We start from the raw sequence: 11,699 nt of genomic DNA on the forward strand, positions 1-11,699 counted from the left end.
TCTTTTCAAAAAACCAACTTTTTGTTTCATCAATCTTTTGACTATTTTTTGGTCTCAATTTCGTTTAGTTCTGCTTTGTTCTTTCTTTTCTTTATTTTTAACTTTTATTTTAAGTTCGGGGGTACAAGTGCAGGTTTGTTACATAGATAAATTTGTGTCTTGGGGGTTTATTGTATACATTATTTATTTATTTATTTTGAGACGGAGTTTCGCTCTTGATACCCAGGCTGGAGTGCAATGGCGCGATCTCAGCTCACCGCAACCTCCGCCTCCTGGGTTCAGGCAATTCTCCTGCCTCAGCCTCCTAAGTAGCTGGGATTACAGGCACACACCACTGAGCCCAGCTAATTTTTTGTATTTTTAGTAGAGATGGGGTTTCACCATGTTGACCAGGATGGTCTCTATCTCTTGACCTTGTGATCCACCTGCCTCAGCCTTCAAAGTGCTGGGATTACAGGCTTGAGCCACCGCGCCCGGCCCTATTGTATACATTATTTTATTACCCACATATTAGACGCAGTACCTATTAGTTATTTTTCCTGATCCTCTCCCTCCTCCCACCCTTCATCCTCTTAAAGGCCTCAGTGTGTGTTGTTCCCCTCTATGTGTCCCTGTGTCTTCATCGTTTAGCTCCCATTTATTATATCTTTTCTTCTGCTAGCTTTGGGTTTGGGTTGTTCTTGTTTGTCCAGTTCCTTGAGGTGTGACATTAGGTTGTCAATTGTGATCTTTCAGACTTTTTGATGTAGGCACTTAATGCTATAAACTTTCCTCTTAGCACTGCTTTTGCTGTATCTCAGAGATTTTGATAACCAGTGTCACTATTATTTATTTCAAAGAATTTTAAAATTTCTATCTTGATTTCATTGCTAACCTAAAAATCATTCAGGAGCAGATTTCTTAATTTCCATGTATTTGTATGGTTTTGGGGGTTCCTTTTGGAATTGATTTTTAGTTTGATTATACTGTGGTCTGAGAAGATACTTGATATTATTTCAATTGTTAAAAATGTATTGAGACTTGTTTTGTGGCCTGTTATATAGTCTATCTTGGTGAAAGTTCCACGTGCTGATGAGAAAAATGTATATCCTGCAGTTCTTGGGTAGAATGTTCTGCAAATATTTGTTAGGTCCATTTGATCTAGAGTGTAGTTTAAGTCTGTTGTTTCTGTGTTAACTTTATGTTTTGATACTCTATCTATTACTTTCAATGGAGTGTTGATGTCCTCAGTATTACTGAGTTGCTATCTATCTCATTTCTTAGGTATAGTAGTATTGTTTTAAATGACTCTAGGAGCTCCAGAGTTAGGTGCATATATTTTAAGGATTGTTGGATTGATCCTTTTGTAATTACATAATGATCTTCTTCTTTTTTTTTTTTAACTGTTGTTGCTTTAAAGTTTATTTTATCTGACATAAGAATAGCCACTCCTGTTCCCTTTTGGTTTCCATTTACATGGAATACCCTTTTCTATCCTTTTACCTTGAATTTATATGAATCCTTATATGCTAGGCAAGTCTCTTGAAGACAGCAGATATTTTATTTGTAATTTTTAAATCTATTCTGCCAATCTGGATCTTTTAAGTGGAATATTTGGGCCATTTATGATCAAAGTGAATATTCAGATGTCTGGTAATGTTCTAGCCATCATGTTGATTGTTACCTAGATACTTTGTTTTCTTCCTTGTGTTATTTTATAGTCCCTGTGAATTTTATGCTTTCAAGACCTTCTATTCAGGTGCATGTCAAGCTTTTTTTTTTTTTTTTTTTTTTTGAGACAGAGTTTCGCTCTTGTTACCCAGGCTGGAGTGCAATGGCGTGATCTCGGCTCATCGCAACCTCTGCCTCCTGGGTTCAGGCAATTCTCCTGCCTCAGCCTCCCAAGTAGCTGGGATTACAGGCACGTGCCACCATGCCCAGCTAATTTTTTGTATTTTTTAGTAGAGACGGGGTTTCACCATATTGACCAGGATGGTCTCAATCTCTTGACCACCTGCCTCGGCCTCCCAAAGTGCTAGGATTACAGGCTTGAGCCACCGCGCCCGGCCCAAGCTTTTGTTTTAAGATTTAGAACTCCTTTTAACATTTCTTGCAGGGCAGGTCTGGTAGTGACAAAGTTTCTCAGCATTTGTCTGAAAATGACTTTATTTCTCTTTCATTTATGAAACTTAGTTTTTCTGGATCAAAATTCTTGGCTGACAGTTATTCTGTTTAAGGAGGCTGAAGATAGGACTCAATCCTTTCTGGCTTATAAGGTTTCACTGTTTTCTGTGCAGACAGTCCCTGTTGGTTTGACTTATGATCTTTTGACTTAATAATAGTAAGCAATGTATTCAGTAGAAACTGTACTTTAAGTATTTGTACGACCATCCTGTGTTTACTTTCAGTATGTATTCAATAAATTATATGACATGTTCAATGTTTTATCATAAAATGGTTGTTGTGTTGGATGATTTTGTAAACTGCAGGCTAAGATAATTATTCTGAGCATGTTTATGTAGGTTAGGCTAAGCTGTGATATTCAGTAGGTTAGGTGTATTAAATGAATTTTTGAACTACAATATTTTCAACTTATGATGGGTTTATTGGGACATAACTTCATCATAAGTCAAGGAGCATCTGCATAAACATATCTTTGTGTTCTGACTGCTTTCAAGACTTGTTTTCATAGTTAGACCCTGACACCTCTATGTGTGCTTGTGCTTTTTTTTTTGTATTTATCTTACTTGGTTTTCACTGAGTATTTTGAATCCATAAATTTTATTAAATATGGAAATGTTTCAGCTATTATTTTTTCAAATGGTTTCTTACCCATTTTTATTTTCCTCCTTCTGGCACTATTATTACATGTATTTTGACCATTTGCCATAGTTTTGAAGATCCCTGAGATTGTGTTCATTTTTCTCCACTCTTTTTCTATTGTTTCCTTTAGATTGGCTAATTTCTATTGGCTTATATTCAAGTTCATTACCCTTTTGCCTCCCCAATTTGTGTTAAGTCCATTGATCCTGTCAATTAAAAAAATTTTAATTATTGTACATTTCAGTTCTAGTTCTTTTTTATAGCTTCAGTATCTCTGCTTAGATCTCCTATTTGTTCCCTTAAGAGCATCTTCCCATAATTATTTAAAAATATTTAGAACTTGTACTTTAGAGTAATTGTCTGCTCTATCCAACATCTAGGATATCTTGGATTGGTTTCTTGACTAGGAGTCATGTTTTTCCATTCTTTGTATATCTACTAATTTTTGATTGTACTGAATGTTGGTAATAGTTATAGAGATTTTTGATTCTGTTATCTTCCTCTGAAAAAATGATAATTTTTATTCTAGTGGACAGTAAGGTGTTCAATTAATGTTTTATCACCTTAAATTTCTGTAGGCTCATTTTTATGCCTTGATAGGCAGGATCTGTGGAAAGCCCATGTCTTTCCCATGCTCCTCTAATTTAATGGGATCAACCTCAAACTGTGTTCCTTGTGAATTTTGTGAAGATCTGGTTTTAAGCTTTGTTAGGGTATATCTAAAGCTGTGCTCTATAACATGGCAGCCACATGTAGTGATTTAAATTATATTAAATAAAATAGTTGAAAATAATTTTCTTAGTTGCACTGGTTATATTTCAAGTGCTCAATAGCCACCTGTTGCTAGTGGTTGTCACTTTGGACAGTACAGATGACATTAATACTATTGTAGCAAGTTATATTGAACAGTGCTCATTAAAAGTATGCCTTATTCTAGTCTGTGGTTCTTATTCTTAAATTTTCACCATTTTGGTCTCTCCGTTGGAGATTTAATATGAATAAGATTTCTTCACTCCGGTTGGATTGTATCTCCTCTGTTTTCTAGCACTGTTCAACTTCTAGCATCTCTGTTCTGTTACCTATCCTGTTCTAGCTACATTGTGTGAGCCTGTGTACTCTCACCCTGAGAAGGCATAGCCTAGCTCTCAGTGAAGGACTCCATAGGGCACCCATATACGGGCTTCTGGGGACCCCTGTCTGTGCAGTTCGCTCCCCTCCGGTGCCATGCCCTACAGATTGTAGTCATGTCAGCTGCTCTGAACTCTGGCTTCAGCCTCATCAGCTCATCAGAACTACTGTGCTCTGCTTATACTTCTGCTCTCTGCTCTGCAGTGTGGGAAACCATTCCCAGAGAGCTGGGGCAATTGTGGGGCTCACCTTGCGAGCTTACCTCCTTTCAGGGATCACAGTCATGTGTTGCCTATTGTCCAATGCCAGAAAACTGTTGCCTTCTATATTTTGTTCAGTTTTAATGGTGGGAGGGAATTCATACCAATGATTCCATCATATCATGAAGTAGAACTCCTATTTTTTTAGCAAACAACTTAAAATCATAAACACAAACTCCTGTTTTTAAAAGCTCCTTTGCTTCTGGATTTTTCTCATTGGAAATTCACCCTGATTAGTCACTAGCATCACATTATTTTGCTGGCTTCTCTTTCTTTCTCCTCTTTCCTTTGCTCCTATTTTTCCCCACTGAGATTCTCTGGGATTTATTTTCTTTTGTCATGCAGAGGCCACAGCTTCTGCCCTCTAATCTGTATAATCAAAATCCATGAAATTCTTAGCAGAACAAAAAGGTGCCTCTCCCATTTAATACATATGTCCTGTTTATGAGAAGGTTGTAGTTATAGATAGCAAATATTTTTTCTCTTCTAATTTTTATTGTTATTGTATTATTAGCTACCTTATCTGTGTACTTCACACCTATACATCCCTCAAATCTATTCTCTACCCTCTGGTCAGAATGAACTTTGTAAAACTGACCATGTTACTCTTCTTTAATGACTTCCTGTTAGCAGATAAGATCTATTATCCCCAACTGACATCGAAGTCCTTCCATAATCTCTTCCTTTTCCTGTTTCCAATTTCATCTCTTGTTTTCGGCATTCACCCCAAACACCCTCACATACACATAGCCCCAGCAAAATAAAAATGTTTGTGGTTTTAAAAACACACCAAGATTTTTCTTTCCTTTATCCTTTTTCTCATAATGTCTCCTCTATCTAGAATCCCCTCTCCTTCCCTCTAATTTTCCCATCTTTACCTGGCTACCCTGACTCATTCTTCAAGGCATGGTTTAAAAATATTTTTCTTTTGAAATGATTCCCTGGGTCTGATCTTCTGTAGCTGGAACAGGTACCTCCTCAGGGTTCCTATGGGGCTTCCTTCTGTCAACTCCCTCATTGACTAGAAGGGAGGAACTCTGTCCAGTTGGTCTCACTAGTGCTTAGTATAGTGCTTGGCACATAGTGTGTGTTAATTTCTGTGTTAATTCAGTTACCCAATAAATGTCTACTGAGTACATAGAACATGCAATGCAGTGTTCCAAAATCTCTGCTGTTTGGACATTTATTTTCTTGTGAGAGAGGCTGAACACAGGCAAACAGGTATATAATATAATTTAGAAAGTGATGGATCTTTCTCTAAAGCAAAGTAAGGGCATTGTAAGCAATGGGGATGCTATTTCCGATAGTGTGCCTCTTTGTTATGACATTTGAGCAGAGATGTGAATAAAGTAAGGGAGGGAGCTGGGAAGACACCTGGGGAAGCATCATTCTAAGAGAGAAAACAAAGAATCAGAAGTGGGAACTTTCTAGGTGTGCTCAAGGAAGAGCAAGCAGACTGGGGTGGCTGGAGCAGAATGAGTGAGGAGTGTAGTGAGACAGACAGGTCCCAGATCATTAGATCTTCTAGGCTAAGGAAGGAATTTAGATTTTTTTCCCCCTAAGTTTAATGGGAAGCCATTGGGAGGTTTTTAGGAGTGGCATGATATGATCAGACTGGTGTTTTGAAAGGATCATGGTGGCTTCTCTGCTGAGAACAGACTGGAGGAGCAAGAGAGGGAACTTGGAGACCAGTTAGAAGATAATTGCAGTATCACTTTGCAGCCATATACTAAAATTGGAACTATACAGAGAAGATTAGCAGGGCCCTTGTGCAAGGATTACACACAAATTTGTGAAGTGTTTTATATATATATATTACAATAGATATTATATATATATTTTAAAGAAGGTAGTTGCACTTGTCAAGGTGAGAGAACATGGTGGCTTGAACCAGGGTCTTAACTTTGGACTTGGGAAGAACACCTTACAGTGTATTTGTGGAATAATAAAGGGATTAAATTTCTTTATATTGGGCTCCCCTTTGGAAGGCAAGGCCTGTGTCTGATTAGCATTATACTCTGAGTACATTATATTCAAGTCCTATTAAATATCAGGAGTGCAACATTATCTTTTAACCCTCCTTATCTTTCCCATTTTTTAATAGATGAATTGCCAAGCATGGCATAAATAAAGGGAAGAATGATATACTATCTCATTGTTAAACCCACTTTCCAGATGAGGAAACTGAGGTTCAGAGAGGTTAAATCTCTTCATCAAGTTATCAAAAGCCACAACATGGTGGAGCCAGTCTTTTATCTCAGGTCTGTTTGGCTCCATAGCCCTGACATTTTCCATTCCATGAGCTATGCTGGCAGAGAGGGCACTTGTGTGCCATGATAGGAAAGGCTGGATGTGTGAGCCCTGGTCAGGAGGAACAAACCCCAGCCATGATGTCAGATGGAGCCTCCTTCAAGAACAAAGCCATGAGATACTTGCTGAGCAGTGACATGCTTTCGGTAAAGGTTCTTCTTCCAGGCGGAGTTTGCAAGCACCTGTGTGGCTGGGAATCTTGGTCTTTCTGATTCATACATGGGGGTTGCATTTTATTTTTCTGTCTTTGGAAAATAAAAAGAAAATATAAGGGAAGAAAAAGCCAAGTCCCAGTTGCCAAGTCTGTTAACGACACACATAATAGCGTGTTAACACAAATGATTATCGAGCTGGACAGCACCCAGCTTTCTGCCAAAACAAACCTTCCTGCTCAGCAGACCTGGGAATGCTTCAGCCAGGAGGGTGGACTGCAGTCTTCCCTGGTCTGGAAGCAATTAAATGCCCTAGCTGTTGGCATCGCTGACTTCCCCATGGGCTCCAGCGGGGAGGACTGGGCCCCAGGTCTCCTGTACTCACCACAAGACCTCAGGCAAGTCTCCACCTGTTTCTGAATGTGTGTCTCCTCAGGTGGGTTTGATCAGATGATCTCTAAGTCCGTCCATTTTAACTCGCTGTGTTTCCGGGAGGCTTTTGAGGAGCCAGTGGAATAACCAGGTGTTGGGCTCCTCATACATCTTAGAAGGAGGGTTTTCCCTCAGAGCAGAGCTGAGTTGGTAATACCTTTGTGTGAAGAGGTCAGGCAAGGAGCTCAGTGGCCTCCAGATTGTGCTCCCAGCTGTGAGACCCTGAGTATTACCTAAGCCTCTGTTTTCTCACCTGTAAAATGGTAAGTGGGTTCTCCTTAATGGGAAGTTATGAGGGCTAAATAAAATACAAGATGTAAGATTCTTAGCATAGTGCCTGGCACATAGTGATGAATATGTGTTCTTTCCATGCCTTCTTTTTCCTGTCCCTTTTTTCTTTTCTTCACTCCCTCCCATCTTTTCTACCTTCCTTTTATTCTTTCTTCATGTTTTTCCTAACCTTTCTCTTTTCCCTGCTTTCTTCTCTTCCCTTCCAGAAGAAAAACCTGTCTTGTACTATGTGCTGTGAGTCAGTTTATCTGCTTATTGCAGATTACTTGACTGCAGAAACCGTGTGCTAGTCATTGCTTTATTCCATCTCTCTGCATGCAGAGTAGGTGCTCAATAAGTGCTTGAGGAATGAATGATTGACTTGAAGGAGCCCAAGGCAGTTCTGCAATCCCTGGTTTCTTGGCTTTTCCTTTCCCTTTTTGTTCTGATGGAAAAATAAAAATCGTATCAGCTCACAACGCTCACTTGCTTGCTTACTTCCTCCCTTCCCCAGGCTATAAAAAACATTATATTCTAAAATGAAACAAAGGTAATGGAAAGCAGAAGTCCATGTTTTGTGTGAGATTGAAAACACATGTGAAGAATGAGCACTGAAAATGATGAATCTGCACAAAGGCATTGGCAGTGTTCCCTCTGCCTTTTTGTTCCAGTCAGAAGCAGGAGTGTGCACATCTGCCCCAGCCCCCAAGCCAGGATGGCCACAGTTGTCAAGACAGCATGCCTGGCATAGCCATGGCCAGAGTGTTCCCTTTAGGTCTCTTTTTGAAGGTACGTGGTAATGTGGGAACAAAGATCCCACAATACTTTTCTGACCTTTGGAAACATGGGAAAAAGGTCTCCCTGGGTTCAGAAATGGAGGTTCTAGTTCTGCTTTGACCTTAAGATGAGAATAGTCACTGTCACGTGTTGGGCGTCTCCTATGAGATAAGGATTTTATCTACATTAGGTCAACACTTACATTGCAGGATCATTTTGAATATTTATTCTTCCCATTTTATAGATGAGGCAACAAAGTCATGTAGCTAGTAAGTGGTAGACTGAGCATATAGTATTGGTAATACCTATTAAACATTGAGTTCTCATTTATTTGCTTTATGCATTCATTCAATAGATGTTTATCAAGCATCTTCTTTGTGCCAGACACTGTGGGTTAGTTGGAGATAAAGCACTGAATAAGATAGATAAGTCTCTGGCCTTACAGTGTGCTGGCAAAGATGTAATGACCTGTTCAATGTTCACATTCACTGAGTACAATGTAAAAAAATTCTGGGTACCATGAGCCTCTGTGATGGAAGGTACTTGGGTTTGAGGCATCAGGGAAGTTCTCCTGAGGAGTGACTTCAGGGGGAGATCTGAAAGATGAGTAGGTGCTATCTAAACAAACTGAGGTAGGACTTTCCAGCCAAGGGAAGACATATGAGAAGGGAAGAAAAAGCTTGGTGTAATTAAGGTGAGGAAAAGAGGCTTGAAAGATGAGGTTTATATACTTTATCTCATTTTATCCTTAAAAATTCATAAGGGGAATACTATTACCATCCTTTTTCTACAAATCAGGACACTGGGGCTAGGTTAAGGGCTTGCCCAAGGTCCCCAGTAGATTGACTCTCCTGCCTAACCTGATTCTGAAACACAGGGCTACATCTGACGAGGACTATATGGTCTGGCCTTTTCAAGTGACTGAAAATAGGAAATATGGCCAATAACTAGAGATCTTTGAATCCAGAACCTCTGAGCTGGGGGGCCTGAATTATACCAGCATCAGGGGCAGCAGAAACCCAGGTAGCCGTTGAAGAACTTTCTGCCATGGGCCTCTCCTGCCTATAGATACTGCGAGTTCTTGGGGTTCTTTTATGATAGCATCTTATCGTCATTGTTGACATTGTCCTGCATGTCCCAGATAACTCAGGGGTCAGGATCTAAAATGGTCTAAGATCCTATCTTGTCATGTGCTTAAGACTGCAGCTTAGGCATTGCTTCTGCCAAGAAGTCTTTCTTGAACAACGCAAGCCTGGCTCTATGTCCTTTCTTTGGTTGGTCTTCCCACATGCACCCACCCTTCCTCACTCCCTGTCCTGTAAGTTCCTCTTTTTCACCCTGAACCACACTGTATTTGGAGTATTCATTCACTTATCTGCCATCCCCATTTGAATCTGAGCTCCTCATGGGCAGAGCTTGGGTCTGATTCATCACTGTGTTCCATTGCAGCCCAGTGTTCTCTAATGCTGGATGAGTAAATGATGCATGAACATTCCGTTTTCTATCTCCCTTGGAGGGAAAGCAGCTTCCAGAAATCATGGCTGTCATTAGACCAAAGGGGGCCAAAGTTGGAAATCAAATCAGCGATGGGAAACATGAAAGAGAGCTGGTTTCTAGGAAAGAGGCCACCACTCTCCTAGAGTGGGCATCGTTGCCCTTGTAGGCTGTTTCAGCCTCAGGAAAGACAGTGAGAAGGTGGAGCTTGGGCTAGAGAGCATGATGCCAGAGAGGAAGAGCTGAATTTCCCAAATGGTTTCCATCTGCTCTGATGGTGTCCATAATCTTGAAATGAAATAACATTTAACGGCCTCCTGCCCATGAATCCATCCCATAAGCATTGCTGAGCACCTACTGTTTGCCTTTTATACTGCTTCATGCTGGGGAAATAGAAAGGAAGCAATGAGTCTTTGGGAGAGACAGGGATGAAAACAGATGCTATGCAAAGTGCTTCATTCTACCTAAGAAGAAAGAGCTTTGGAAACACACAGGATTGAGTCACGCTGGGAGAGTTGGGGAAGAATTTCTAGAAGAGCTAACAGTTTAGCTGGTTCTTAAAGGATAAGTAGTGGTGTGAAAGTGAAGCAAGGCATTCCTGGCAGAGGAAGGAGCAAGAGCAAAGTCCTGGGGGAATGCAAGGGTGTGGCCTGTCTAGGGAACAGGGCAAGTTGGTTCATTGGGGCAAGGAGATAGAGTGTTCTTGGGAAAGGGAGGAGGAAGAAAGAAGGTCAGAGAGACAGGTGTCCCAGCACCTAGACTGAACTGCTGTAGAGTCACAGCTGCACTGTCTGCTGTGTGCCAGACACTGGGTTAGCTGGAGACACAAGAGACAGGAGATGCTGACCTCTGAGGATGTAAGTCAGCACTTTCCACTTCTCATGGTCAGTTTCACCAACTAAGCAGGAAGGGGCTTAGTGGCCATTAGAGAATCTGGATAGACATGAGTATGGAAGCCAAAGTCAGTGGACTGTGCTGGGTTTCCTTTCTATTTCCCAAGGTCTGCAAAGAGCCACTGGGCTGCCATACTGGGAGTGAGGCCAACCACCAAATGAGAATGAAAGCCAAGAGCCACAACAGCAATGTCTTCCCTTGGTGCTTGCTGCACCTGCTTCATCCAAGTGAGAAGTGATAACATGTTTTCTAAGGAGAGTAGGATAAGGAAAGAGAAAAGGGAAGGCAAGGCAGGGAGAAGGGCATCATGGGGAAGGAGCTTGGTGTGGCTGTGGTCCATTGTCCTGGCACAGAGAATAAATGGGGCTGACATTCACACAGCCCCCATTGATTCTGGCTCCCTGCGAAACGCCTGTGGGCAGCACGTGGGCTGTAGGAACTGAATCACCAGTTGTGTTCAGGCACCTGTCCCAGCTCACTGGTCCCCTTACCTTGCCAAATCCTCTCCCCTACACTGTGTCCTGGAGAGCAGAGGGTCACATTGGGTTTGGACTCAGGCCATATTTTTGTTAATTGCCCCATTTGAATTCGGCCCCAAGTTTAGAAGCTGATGTCCCGGGATCCCCCCTCTGCCCTCAGAGCCACCCAAGGATCATTTCATTTCATTGTACTCTATGCTTTGTGTCTGATGCCTCTTCAATAATGTGAGCTAGTTGAGAACTAACGCTACATCTTATTTATATCTGCACATCTGGCTTCCAGCAGGGAGTCCTGGAACTGAGAAACAGACAAACAAATATTGATCTAATCATTACTGAAAACCTGACAAAGCTGATGACAGCATACCTCAGTGTCCAGTGGGAAGGAGCAGGGAGGAACAGCAATCTCATCTTTTCCTGTTGGTTTTTCAGTTCTTTCATTTCTTGGCAGGTGTTTTCCCCCTTCAATTTTCTCAGTACTCCCCTAGGCTGGCTCTTGGTGGGCTCCCTATTTATTTATTTACAATGAATAGACTTTGTTAGAACAGCGTGAAGTTTACAGAAAACTCAGGCAGAAAGTATGGGGTTCCCTTATATACCCCCTCATGACACACACAGTTTATCCTATTATTAGCATCTTGCACTGGTGCATCACACATTTGTGATGAAACATTAGTATTAACTAAAGTCCACAGTTTACA

At 41.0% G+C, this 11,699-nt stretch overlaps 1 non-coding gene across 1 annotated transcript; it reads left to right on the top strand.

Annotated features, from left to right (window-relative positions):
• The first annotated feature begins 5,894 nt into the window (after positions 1-5,894).
• Positions 5,895-6,002, top strand: LOC118143370 (U6 spliceosomal RNA). Its single transcript, XR_004727597.3, has one exon. It is a non-coding gene; the product is annotated as a U6 spliceosomal RNA (small nuclear RNA).
• Positions 6,003-11,699: the final 5,697 nt, after the last annotated feature.

Source organism: Callithrix jacchus, chromosome 7, assembly GCF_049354715.1.
Source record: "Callithrix jacchus isolate 240 chromosome 7, calJac240_pri, whole genome shotgun sequence".
NCBI classification, from domain to species: Eukaryota; Metazoa; Chordata; class Mammalia; order Primates; family Cebidae; genus Callithrix; species Callithrix jacchus.